Source organism: Alosa alosa, chromosome 5 (genome assembly GCF_017589495.1).
Source record: "Alosa alosa isolate M-15738 ecotype Scorff River chromosome 5, AALO_Geno_1.1, whole genome shotgun sequence".
In the NCBI taxonomy this organism is placed as follows: Eukaryota; Metazoa; Chordata; class Actinopteri; order Clupeiformes; family Clupeidae; genus Alosa; species Alosa alosa.
This window is the reverse complement of record NC_063193.1, coordinates 6,468,820-6,483,190: the sequence shown is the minus strand read 5'-3', so window position 1 is coordinate 6,483,190 and position 14,371 is coordinate 6,468,820.

Genomic DNA, 14,371 nt, shown 5'->3' with positions numbered 1-14,371 from the left:
AGCAGTAGCCGCCCCATCAGAGGCCTTCTTGGATACCACTGCGATCAGATCTTCTAACCTGCTGTATTGTGAAACATCAGGCAGCAGAGAGACAGGTGTCTCGTGGGTCAGGTAACAGGCAACAGACTTCCTGAGCTCATCCGTCTCACTCTGAGGCAGTGGAATGGACAATGGAGGGAAAACCGGCCACTGAGTTTCAGGTTTCCACAAGAACGATGGTCCCTCACTCCATCTTTGACTTGTGCTAGTTCTTGCAGTGTCTTTCCTCTCGAGCTGTTCACATCAGTGAGGTCTTGTATCTCAGCGATGCATGTTCCTACAAAGACCTTATACCTGCAGGACTCCGACTTCAGCCAGGAGAGCACGGTGGTAGATAGGCTTGGGAATCGGTTCCAGTTTCCGGTTTGGAACCGGTTCCAAACGTTCCGATCCATCGGATCCATCCATTCCGATACACGTACACACGTTAACGATTCCACTAACGATTCCGAACATCCATTCCCATGGCGCGGCACGACGTCACAGTATGCGAAATTTAGAAATTTTAAAGCATTCAACTTCTGCAGTGTTTCCCCTACAATGTAGGCTAGTCAGCAGCGCCACTCCTAGAATTCAAGCGCTGCTGCAAAAAATTGCCTAATTAAAAAAACACACGCAAGTGAACTTAGGGAACAGCTGCCGTTTGTTCAGGTTCGATGTCAACAAATAATAGTAGGCTAACGTTGAAGGCGCAGTCAGGGATTTCACAGGAGATCACGTTTGTTTGTGTTTATGTTTTAACTTTATTAGCAGACGCAATTTTGTGCAAAAAACCAGCGAGGTAGCTCGCCCCTACCTTCAGTAGCCTATTCCCAGATAAATTCCACGCATTGTTTCGTTTTTGTTTGTTATACAGTCAATGCTTTCAAGCCCTGTGTTGCTAACATACCTAGGCTGTGAAACTAAAGTCTAGCCTATTGGTGGGTTTAATTGAATTTCGGTAATAGTATATGCAACCATTTACATCTGGAGATAGTTTGTAATTTCCTGTAGAGCTCACCAAAATCATAGAAATGATACAAAACACGTATCTGCTATAATCCAAGATAGATTTGCTTCGAGTTGTTAGGCTTTTGAGCATTTATTTTACCAAATGACATGGAAAACACAATTCATTTCATCCATATATCATATGCACCATGCACAACAACGCTACTAAGTTATAAGCCTGTTTGAGTTGTGATTCACTCAGATCTTTCACCCGTATCTTTAAATTAACCTATGAGTCACGAGTCTCTAGTATCATTAACTCGGATCAGTTGAGTCCTACTACAATTCAATCTAAACTAGCCATCGTAGCTGCCAAACATGTAACAATTTCGTAGGCAACCACAACTCCACAAATCAACTCAAGCGACTGAGTGAGCAGGCAGTCCGAGATAACTGGTTAACTTCCCGAAGAGCCTGAAACATTGCAGACTCGCAGACCATGGGACTCAGGAGCTGCTGAGTAGCAATCCGGGTTAGTCGGATCAGCCGGCCGGTTAGGCTACATTGAGTAGCCTACGAGTCAGTCGAATCAGCCGGCTACGTTGTCATGAGTGGATCTGTAGACGAGCGAGTAGCTCCTCGTCAAGGTGAAAAAAAACATTCTTTCACTTCTTAAATAACAAGTTCTGCAGGTAGCCTAGGCAGAGCTACTTTAGATTTGGTATATAGATTTAGCATAAATGCAATTAGGTCGCGCAGACAGTCTGAAACATTACAAGCTCTGGAACTGCTTGAGTAGCCTGCCCGGGTCAGTCGGATCAGCTGGGCCGGTTATATTAACGTTGTTATGAGTGCGAGTCAGTCGAATCAGCCGGCTACGTTGTCATGAGTGGATCTGTAGACGAGCGAGTAGCCTAGTTTCTACTCGTGTCAAGGTGATAATAATAATAGGCCTAATAATGAGAATAATAGTAGTAGTAGTAGTAATAATAATAATAATAATTTATTCTCTGCAGGGAATTTCTACGTTCCTGTTTCTCTACATTGAAAGCCAATTGCTTAGGCTACACTAGGTTAAGACAATAAATAAACAGTCTGGCTCAAACTGATTTCTTTCCCGTGAGTGGGTGGAGGTTTTGATGCTATTATATTATATTATATTGTATTAGGCTACCTAACAGTATAGCTATTATTAATAATACTATTAGTTGCCTAGTATTAGCAGCCTATTAATACGTTATTAGAATAGATTCCTAGTAGCCTATACTATTAGTATATAGTAGTGGTAATAAACATTGTAGCAGAGTAGCATTAGACCTAGGCAAACTTATATATTGTTAACAAAACAACAAATAATTAATTATTATAATATAGGCTACCCTCTCTTTCCACACAGATCAATTAATTCAAATAGGTTTAGACTTACTTGACAACATGTTTTCAGGTAGTGTCATAAAGCTTTTCCCCCCTTCTCTTTTGTAATATATCTGGCTGTTTGACCCTCTGCCCTGTGGCTGCACGGAAAGCTACTGAGTGAAGTTGCCGCGGTAATGTACTTGACCGGCCCCCTTGACCCCTTACCACAGTAACAGGCTTATCTGATTGGGAGGTAAGGGGGTTAAAAGGGAATCGAGTTTGACAGGCCTACTAAGTTAGCTTAAAACCGTGAGAATCAAGCAAGCCTCTGGCCGTCATGGCCTTAAAGTGACAGGCACTCAATTTGACCTGCACTGCACCAATACATTGTAATGACATGAAAGAGAAGTCTATATAGTTTATACAGTGCTGTGCAAAAGTTAAGACACCATGCTAAAATTGACTAAAAGGAGGAATACAAATAATCTTTTGGAAATTGATCTTAATGGCTTAATTTTTTTAAAAAAGAGGAAAAATCAAGCCTTTAAGGACATCAGTTGTTTGTGAATGTATCATGTATCGTAAATAAATAAATGTTATTATATAAATAAATGTCTTAACTTGTGCACAGCACTGTACATTCTAAATAGTAATAGTTTGTACAGTGGCCTGTGATTAAGCTTTATTTTTTGTCATAATTTGTAACTCAATCTGTCAATTTCTTTCGACAAAATCCACCAGAAGTCATCATTTAAGGAGTCATTTTTTCAAAATCTTCTGGGGGGGGGGCTTCCTACGATCAACAGCACCGCTGCTGGAAAAAATTCTAGGGGAAACACTGTTCTGTATTGATATTGCAGCCTTGCTATTCATTTTCTAAAACCACTTTAAATTAGACATTCAAAGCCAACAACTCTCAAAGCCATCCTATAAGTGTTCAGCAAATGGCACAGGAATTGATATGGGAATCGCATCGATAAGCAGGTTCGACAATGGCATCGAAATCGATAATTTCTTAACGATGCCCATCCCTAGTGGTAGAGTCACTCCAGTACACCACCTTGTGGATGGGCAAGGTAAGTTCCGTTTGCACTGTGGATGAGAGAGCCTGGCTTCGAGGAGGGCAGCACAGAGCTCAAGGCGGGGCACGAAGATCTGCCTCCTTGGTGCTACTCTTGACTTGGCCAAGACCTGAACCTCACCATCTGCATGCTGTGCTCTGAGGTAAGCTACTGCTCCATAGACCCTCTCTGACGCATCACAATAGATGTGGAGATCCCATTCTGTTGCAGGGGAATCAGCTGATGCAGGCACATAACACCGGGGCATCTGCACGCGATGAAGATCCACCAATTCACGCTCCCACTCAAGCCACCGATCCATCAGCTCAGCTGGGCGAATAGGATCATCCCACTCCTGCTTGGTCTTCCATAGGTCCTGAACAATCACCTTGGCCCTCGTAGTGTAAGGCAATATGTAGCCTAACGTGTCATATTGACTGGCTAAGGTGCGGTAAACTACCCTCAAGGTGGGTAAAGCTGAGGTCAGTCCTGCCCTGTGTTTGTATCTAGAGGTGTCTGGGATACAAGCCCAACGGAGACCCAGTGCTGGCTCTTGAGGTCCCAAACCCATCTCGGAAAGCCACAGCTCGGTGCTGGTCGACCTTGCTTCTGGAGGGAGATGTTTTACCACCTCTACAGTGTTGCTCACCCACTGCCTGATCTCAAATCCGCCTTTAGCAAGTTGGATACGCAGTTTCTCGAGCAAGGTCTTGGCTGCTACGGAAGAAGGCAGGCTCTGGAGGCAGTTATCGACGTAGAACGAGTTCTCCACCGAATCCACTACCTCTTGGTCACTGCCATCACAACTCCTGGTGTGGTGCTGCAGCGCATAGATCGCACAGCATGGGCTGCAAGCTGCACTGAAGGGAAGCACTTGCCATTCATAAGTGGTTGGCTCCCTCTCTCTTTCTAGATTCCGCCAAAGAAAGCGAAGGAGAGCCTGGTCCTGTGGCAGCAGATGGACCTGATGGAACATGGCACGGATATCTCCGCTGATGGCCACTGAATGCTGCCTGAATCGGAGCAACACTCCCAAGAGGGATGGACCCAAGGTAGGTCCTGGAAGCAAGTTTTCATTCAGGCATTGGCCCCTGAATGCAAATGAACAATTGAATACTAACCTGTGCTTTCCACTAGCTTGCTTTATAACATGATGAGGTAAGTACCACGACTCAATAGGTTGACTCTCGCCCATATCCTTCACAATGGTCACATAACCAGCATCAAGAAGCTTCTGGATCTCATTATGGTGTATGTTGGCGAGTTCAGGATCCCTGTCCAGTCTTCTTTCTGTTCCCCGCAACAAGGGCATGACGGAATGCTTGGAGACCGAAAGCAAAGGGCTATTAGGGGCACGCAGCAAGGGTGTGGCATATCGTTGAATGCCATTAATGGTCACAGGGACAGTCTTGGTCCGTAACAGCTCCAATGCATAATGCTTCGAGCGAGTCACATCCTTGATGCTTCGGTGGGGATAAGCGTCCAGCTTCCACAGCAACCCGACATTCCTAAGGAGCTCCGCAGTGGCACAAGGTAACGGATTGGCGGTAGAGGTCATGAGGAGGCAGGACTCGAGGTGCACATCCGGGCGAGAGGTCACACTAACAGGTCCCTGCATGGCCCAGCCTAATGCTGTATGAACTGCCATTGGTCCACCCTTCGGACCCATCCGGACAGGCTCATTCGGAACAATCAGTTCAGGGTAATCTGAGCCGATAAGCAGAAGAGGTGCTATTTTGGAAAAGGACTGAAATGGCAACTCTCGCAGGTGAGGATACTGCTTCTTAAGGGCCTCTGCAGGGCAGGTGTGTTCAGCCAGGCTAAGGCAGGAAGAGGTGAAGGCATTCTGGATGGGATATTTTATCTCCGGTTGCCCTGCCGGGGATATAGAAAAGGACACAGTCATGCCCTCCACCGGGACTACCTGCTGCCGTACAGTCTGCAGAAAAAGCACCTCTGGCTCCCCCTGGAGGTGAAGATGTTGACCAGCAGTGGGCAAGATGATTGTTCGACTAGAGGCATCATCGTGAAGAGCGAATGTCTCCAGGCTACGGCCCCCAGCGTGTAAGGTCACTCTTAAGACCTTAAGCAAGACCCTCGGTGAGCGACTGGGCAGGTCAAGGTAGACCGCTTCCTCACGGGGAGATTGAACCATCAAGATTTTGGTCGTATCCTGACTGCTGATGTCATGGAGGATGGTCAAATGCAGCTGGGTACACAGGTTACAAGGTTTCTTCAGTGTGCATTTATCTGGTGAATGACAGCGGGCACATTTGTGGCTCCTTTTATTCTCCACAATCCAATCCCTTAGCTGAGCTGGAGTGAACTTCATCACCTCTGGGCATGATCCAAAGTAGTGTTGTGATAAGGGCAGTAAGACTGGAACTTATGCTTATTTTTAAAGGGAGGCTTCTTACCCTGTCCCTCTGCAGTAGTGCTGGCCATATGCCTCCGTTCAGGGTTGGAGGCAGTAGTGGTGATGGCATTCAACGTGGTACAGGCAGTGGTAAGATACAAGGTGGTTGGACTCTCTCTGCGCCTCACCTCTTTGCCAACAGGTTCTTTCCTTTCCCACTGGACAGAAGTCAACTGCTGCACCACGCCCCTGGCCCTTGCCTTCCCTCGTAGCCAGGCCGACAGATGTTGAAGAGTGTCTTCAAGACCTGAAGTGGTCCCATCCTTCAGGTAGCCTTGAGCATAGCAGTGCTCAACAAATCCATCACGATATGAAGGGGCCATTCTTCCCCTTTACTGACTCTTTAGTCTTTAGTCTTTACAGCCCAATAAGAGAACTGACAGCGAGAGCAAATTCAAAAGGCAGCATTATCGCCCATCTTGATAGGCGGGGTGTTCAAAATGCTGCTGATCTGGACTAGCTGGCGAGGTTGTCCGTATCTAGTTCTCAGAGCAGCCAGGGCGGACGTATAGGGGTCTCTGGTGTACATATGTGACTTAGCTAGTCAATAGGCGCTCGGGAGCTTTAAATGGTCAAGAAGGATTTGGAGCTTAAAATGTTCTGAAAGGTGGGTATGGATGCCCACCAGATTGCCTAAAGCCATATCCAGCAAAACAAAGTCGCTTTCTCTGCCACTGTCAAAGTAAGGCAACTTTGGTTTTGGAATGCCATATGCCGATGCAACTAACAGCTCCATCAGGTCAGTTCCTCTCTCGGGTAATGGTGATGGCCCGACATTGTTTGGAGCCGCTGGGCATGCGGGAGGTGCTGTAGATGGCTTCCGGGGCCCTGGAGGTGGATCTTCCCCTTCAGGAGAGGGCACTGGAGGCTGTGGAACTGGCCCCACAGCATCAGAAGTCGCGGGGCTCAATGGAGATTTGGGACACGGCTTTTGGCGTCATCCCGTCGTGGGTATCTCGCCTTCACTTCAGTCTGTGTAAGCTGACGGAAAGGTGATTTGAGTAAGCGTCGGGCTCTGATCTTGCTCTGTCGCGCCAATGGAGATGGTATGGACATGACGAGATAGAGAAGGGTGGAGATCCTCAGTGGGAAATGAGCTGAGATGTAGGGCAGGGCCTGGTCTCAGTTGCGGCCCGCCTGGCTGCTGAATAGTCCAGGAGGGGCGGATGCCCGCCTGCTGCGCTGTCTCTCTCTCCTCCTTGATCAGAGCTGCAACCAGCCGAGCTTCTTCCAACTCTCGTCTCGCTTTACGCAGCCTTCTCTCCTCCTGCAGCCTTTTGGTAATCCCCTCTCTCTCTCGTAGAGCCAGGCGTGTCTGTTCATCCAGCTGCTGGTACCTCATATCCACTTCTCGCTCTTCCCCTACTTGCTTCTCCAACTCTTCCAAGGCCAGGAGCTTCCTTCTCTCCTCCAGTTTGGCTACTTGTGTGTTACTGAGAGAGATTCGAGAGACTGAGTTACCAGATTTACTTCCACTATTATAAGTATAGGTGGAGGATGATTCGCTTTTACGTGCAGATAGCTTCTTTCGTTCATCAGGGTGTACTGGGGCTGGACTGGCTGGCTGGATCCACACAACCTCAGGTGAAGCCTTCAGCAAGCTAACATGTGGCCTGGTAAGGCCTGCAGCACCATAGGCAGAAGCTCTAGGAACTGTCGCGAAACCTCGTGGGATCACAGCATCACTGGATTGAAGAGGAACAGCTTGACCTTCTCCACTCCCTGGGGGCTCATGAAGCTCTGCCAAGGGCTCTGCAGGTACTGGAGGTGGATCCGGATCAGCTCCGTCCACTCTCTCTTGTGAAGAGGGGGGAATCAAGTTAATGGCTAAAGTAGCACGGGGGGTGCGGCTGGAGCTCGTTGGGACAGTGTAGCGGTCTGGTGGTCTCCTCACTCTCTGAGGGCGTGGATCGGTCACAGTGGCATCACCTGGCTCAGGTTCATGGCTGGTCGCATCTGGTCGCTGGAGACCACGTTCTTCGTCTGGCCTCTCTGCCTCCAACCCATTACCTGACATCATCTCTTTCCTACGGCTCGAAGGACCATTGAACGAGGTAGCGGCTACTCAGTGGGGGGCTGGGACACTTTGGAAAGAGGCAGGGAACAAGCAAACCACGGTCAGATGGTTGGAGAGTTGAATTGGGTTGGAAGGAGGAGGACACAGACAGAGTTCAGCCAAGTTCACCTCAAAGGGTGTATTTATTAAATTGTCTTTTGTATTTTGTCTTCTTGGCTGGTTATGTGGGCGTGCGTGTATGTGTGTGCTGTAACAAGAACAAAGAAAATAACAAGCAATAACAATAACAAGCAATAGCAGTTTAAATCAAACTCACTAAATCCAACTTTGGTCATTTGGCCCTAAAGGCCATCCACAATTACAGCTCATATTGCCATCAACATAATATTAACATAAATAATCACAATATATTATATAATAATATATAATATAATTATATAACACAATTGTGTTATACGTTTGGAAGACGCACACAGGATTAATCACGGGCTAGCAGGAGATTGGAGATAGGAGATGCGAGTTCGGTCAGGTCACACCCGGATGCAAACAGGAGCACTGCTTGACCAGTGGGGTGTATTACGAATCTCGATTAGTGGGTTAGCGAGGTATGTTGCGCTCAAAGCTAGGGTATGCTGTGACACGAAAGTGGATTTGTTTTAGTGTCGCTATATCAAAACCTGGTCGGCAGGAGGTTATGTGCTACCCAGCTAACACACAACTAAACAGCCACGTTGCCTATAAGTTGCCAGTTGGTCACGGCCAACTAACCTTCTGGCAACCTTCCTGCAACGTGGCCACAACGTTGCCACTATGAAGTGGCCATTTGGTGACTTGAGCAACGTTGCCACAATGTGGCGCTAAGGTCATTTGGTAATGTTGCCGTTTGGTGGTGTAAATAACATGGGCATAACGTGGCCCTATGGTCATTTGGTAACGTTGCCATTTGGTGACTTGAGCAACGTGGCCATAACGTGGCCCTATGGTCATTTAGCAATGTTGCCGTTTCCCAACACCAATTGTTAGCTGAGGTTATATCAAATGCAATAATAATCAGAGATATTATTTATTTCTTTTTTTTTTAAGTCAAACTATCTTCCAGCCAGAAAAATGGACCACTGGTTTGTACTGTTTATTTACTACCTGATGACTCATCCCCACAAAAATAATGCTAAACTGAGATTAATGTTGACCATCCAGAACTACAATTTTCTAATTTCCACAAACTCTGACCCAGTTGAAAAATAGCAATCAAATATATTCAGATACTGAATTGATGAATCATTTATTTTAAATGCATGAAGGGAACACATTAATAAATCACACTGACAATTCTTTCTATTAACATTTGAAGTAAAATTCATGTGTTTCATGAATTCAAGTGATGTGTACAAACAAACCACGTTGCAGGGTAGGCATTGGTCAACCAGGAGAGAGCATAAAGACCTTGGAGAGGCTGAGGTGGAGAGTAGCTAAACCACTGACTGCAAATCAGAATCCAATCCAAACTATGCTTTAAGTTATAAGAAAATAACAGCAGTGCACATGACCCACAGGATAAGACTGATAACTGACAATCAACCTGAGTTTAATTTTAGTATTCAGTTACCAAGGCTGAAATGAGGTTAAGCAATTTGAAATTGTGTGAGTAGGAGTGTTTGGTAATGATATAATCACAGGTGTTTTGTTTGGCTGTAACCTCGAGGTTCTTAGGCCGAGTGGCGAAGGTAACAACCCTGCGATCACAAATGCTGTGTCGATTCAATACATTAATTCTGCCGCCGACTAATTAACCTTAAAACACCAGATTATTCTATTGACCTGGGATATTCCCATTTTTGGGAATAGCTGTCTCCTGTCCAATATGAAAACAAAAAATAATTCCATAGAACCCAAATGTTGTATGAAATCATAGCATGAGAAAATAATTCTACATTACAACACCAGCTTAATTATAATTCAATTATTATTGTATTCACCAAATTATTCGATCAGCAAGTAGGCTAAGTGGTGCCAATCCAACATCAGTTCATATGTCAATTAAGTGTTGCAAGTTTTCTATCAAGCTGAAGTTGTCCTTAAGCCGTCGAGATGCTGGTTCTGCTGTCCAACTGAGTCAGGGTTATCAATGTTGCCTCCGGTTGTCTCCAAAATGGTGATTCGATCCCTCTTCAGTTCGGTCCCTGGAAAACAAAAAAAGGTAAGAATGTCTTAATACTTTCTGTTCACACACTCACAGTTTAATGAAATATCAAGCGAAATGAAAAAGTGTGCAAAGACAGCTATACAAGAACAATTTTGTCTAGCTAACTGAGTTTGACTGATCCAAAGTCCTTTTAGGCAAGTCCCTATTTGGCAGAAATGCGCGGGCACAAGGCTTCACGACACCAGTGTGCTCCAGTGGCGAGTTCACAACACATAATTGGCACGATGTCTGCACAACACAGCACATAATTGGCTCAATGTAGTCACATCACACCACATGATTGGCTCAATGTATACACGTCGACATTTTGGCGAGGAAGGGGTGAGATGTGTAGACAACAGCTATATTGGCGTTACAAACTAACCCCATGCATTTCTATTGAGGACTTTTTGAGTGCTGTCTCCTCATTAGAAAGTCTCTGACTGATCTTGTTTTTATGCCTGTAACTCTACTCTACACCAGATGTGAGGAGTACCACCATGCTGCCCTCTGCAGCCTGTGCATTGACAATGAGGAGACCAAACATTGTTAATTCGAGCTTGCCTTTTAGATGTAACATTAGGTTAAGAGTCAATTGTCTATGCTTAGCTTCTACCTAAATCTTATTTTGCTTTGACATTTTTATGTGCATGCACAAAGTCGATGGAGAGGGGTGAAGGTGTAACCCCCCTAAGCATTGGTTACTAAACCCAAAATTAGTTGCCAATGTTAAATAAATAAATACATCAATTGAATAAATGGGTGTTTCTTCAACTCCGGGCACTTTTGGCCTTTCAACTTTTAGAAAAATAATTATCTCCAAACACACATTCAAAATCATTGATACACTCATTAATATGTCTTGAAACAAAGTATGATACTGGGCACAATTGCATGACATGGAATATTGTTATTTTTTATCAGTTCGTAAGGGAAAAATGTCATTTCTACCACACCTCAAATTATGTCCTTTATTTGCAGATTATACAATATAATTCATTATGTTACATTATATATCAGTTACCATGTCTATGACTACCTAATCATACCACATAACAAATCCTAAGACTTTGTGAACTAAATGTATATTGCTTGAAGTTGCTCGGTACAATGAATTATGTTTTCATAATCAAAAATACTCTTTATTTAAAGTATACATAAATTATTAAAATTAAGCTCACATGTTTTTCTATTAATAATGAAGTAAGGATTATAGTTTCTGAAAATAGTATAAGTCTATGTCACCTGGAATTATGTTTTATTCCCTTAAAACATATGTTGTGATGGTCATTTAAATGGTGGAAATGACTGTGGGGACTGTGGTGGAAATGACATTTCATCACTGTCTTGCTGACTTTGTGATGGAAATGACCTCACTTTGTGGTGGAAATGACTGTGATGGAAATGACATTCTCACAGTTTTCAGCCATATATAATCACATTCCATTGCCATACCCAGATACTTTTGGAGATAGGGCACAATGTATCCAAAATACACACAACTATGCTTTTTTTCCACTTCTTTTGCATATTTTGACAAAGTTACAGCTGTGGTGGAAATGACGTCGAATAAAAATACTCTATTCTCAAGTGATGGTTACAATGATTTTTCTTCAGTTTCTGATCACCATATGTCTCTGATATTTGCCATCAACCTTTCTCTTTAGTAACACTATGTTTTCCCCTGGTAAACAAATAAACATTTTTAGGTAAAAAAGTATATATTACTGGAAATAGTTTGTGTGGTGGAAATGACGGAAAACCTGGGGACACTGATGTTTTCCCTAAAAAATAGTATAAATATATTATTTGCATTTGAAATTGAAATGGTATGTGTTTATTTAACTCTTTCTTGCAACAAACATGGTACAAAATCATCTAGGTTTAATTTGTCTTTAGTGTATTTTAACAGTTAAAGGTGGGGGACAAGCTCAAAACAGCCAAATCCACTGATAAAAGCCCCTCTAAGCCACGATTGGCCTGTGGCGGTTTTCGGGTGTGGCTTAGCGAAGGGTGAATTAGTGACAGGTGTGTCTGTGCAACACGTGAGGGAGTCGCAGCTGCAGGCAATTCGGGCCAATCATGGGGGATAGAGCGAGCGAGTGAGGCTTTTGTACACTTTGAATTTCTTTCATACAATTAACCATGCAAGATAATAAGTGGAGACCGACAAAGTGATGAATTACATCTTAAATACACAACTGAACAATTTAGCAATAACATAATTGAGTTATAATAACATAACATTGAGTATATCTTCTAGTAATGAAGTTAACCTACAACTCCAAGGTTCATAGTCGAACGTTATCTCCCAGAGAGAAGAAATATGCGGTTTTATTGTCTGGTAGGACGGAATTTCTGTAGGGACAAGGTCACCTATAAAGTATATCTGCTAAAAAGTTTCAATCATTGTTGCTCTTTTGAATGGTAACAATAGCAGGGTTCAAGGAAAGTGTTACAATAACCAGAGTTTTAATGGATAGATTACACGTTGCAATATCTTCCATTTTTGGCACTGAGGAAAAGAAATACACTGAAGCAATTGCACATATGACGCAGTAACAGTTATCAAGTGAAAAGTTTGAGCAGTTGCTGGCGCTGCTGTGCATAACATGACTTATGATTAACTGAAAAAATAAAGTAACCTTGAAGTTAGCTGCATTAATCTGGCTGAGCTAAAATTGAAGTGAAAGTGAAAAAAGTACCTTTGCTTGAGAAACTAGAACTATTGAGCTCTCAAAAGTATCTTTTGACAGAGACACCTCGACCTATTACCTTTTTTTTACTCAGCAGAGACTAGTTGAGTAGTTGTCCATGGTTTTCCACATACCAAAGTGAATGCAAAATAAGGGGACTTCATATGAATCATAATAGCACCCCCATGTGGTTGTTATGTAAAAGTGCATTATAATCATAGCAGGTGCGTCAGAGGACATGGCACACACAGAAGTCCCATCCCATGCCATACGTCTGACACATAAAAAGAAAGAAAAAAGTAATTTCTAACTTTTCTTGGAAAATGCATGACTGTATAGCTCTGGTTAAAACATACACTGACCACTCTGCCTTTCCCTGCCATGTAAGCCAGTACACCTCCATCATGGTCAAAGGCAGGCAGACGGTGTTGAAACCAGTAGTTTCATCTCCCTCAGCAGACCCATTTGTGGTCCCTACAGTGCTGGAATTGGAGTACCTTCCATCAAATAGGAGCTATTAAGCAGTATTCTTTTCAAGACATTTTTGTTTCAGTACATTTACATTTAGCAGATGATTTTATCCATGATGATAAAAATGAAGGATAAGCTACCATATTTTCCCGACTATTAACCAAAGTTTATAATTGATTAAGCAAAAATGTTGTTACACTTTGACTGAAGTCCCATGGGCTTTCATGGAACCCTCACACATTGAAAATAATATAAAATAGTTACCCAGTATGTGATGATAGTGTGTAAAAAACAATTCTTCTTTATATTGTTTTGAAGTCATACACTTTAGATTGATTGGCTCATTGGTTTAGTGATTCAATGTTGTAAGGACTTGACTTCACTATGAACATGGCCGACATTATACACAAGTTTCTTGGGGGGAACCTTTCAAGTAACCCTGGATTTACCTCCACTGATTAGAGCAGGATCTGTTGTATCTGGCATTGGGTGTTCCGACAATGAAGCTGAAGGTTTGTTCCCTCTATCTTCGTAACCAGTAGGCATTTTCTGAGGGGTCAAGCGTGACATATAAATCACACTTACTCAACATAATTTTCAGGTATTATTTCAAAACAAATGGTTGTGATGTCCTGAAATGCACTTAAACGCAGTTGTATATTCCAGCACTCCACCCCTGTGATGTTATCTAATCCTATAGATATGCATGCTGTAGTTAAGTGTGTTGACAGAAATGTGTTGATATTTGTCGTTATACCCACATAAAGGGCTTAGTTTGTCTGGTTATGTGGCTAATTGAAGCATAAGCCTTCTGGAGGTGCCATGGGCCTAATTCAATTAAACAACGATAAAAGAAGGTGCTTACTTGATAACCCAGTGTAATGCACTCTAAGGCTGCTCAGTTTTTTGCCGAGAAAGGTTGCTTTGTTGGAGGTAAATAGGCTTGAATGTTGATTTGCCGCTGTAGGAAATCACCTGTATGTATCATAGGACTAGGATTTTAACACCACTCGTATATATATATATATATTTAAATGTCAGGCACTAATTAAAAACAACTCCTGTAAAGTGTGAAATACTGAAATCCTGAAATACTGTATGTTACAATACATCCTGTTTCATCTTTTAGACAAGCACTACATAATTTCCCAGATGTAATAATCAAACTCAATCATTATCTGTGAAATATTGATGTACAGTATA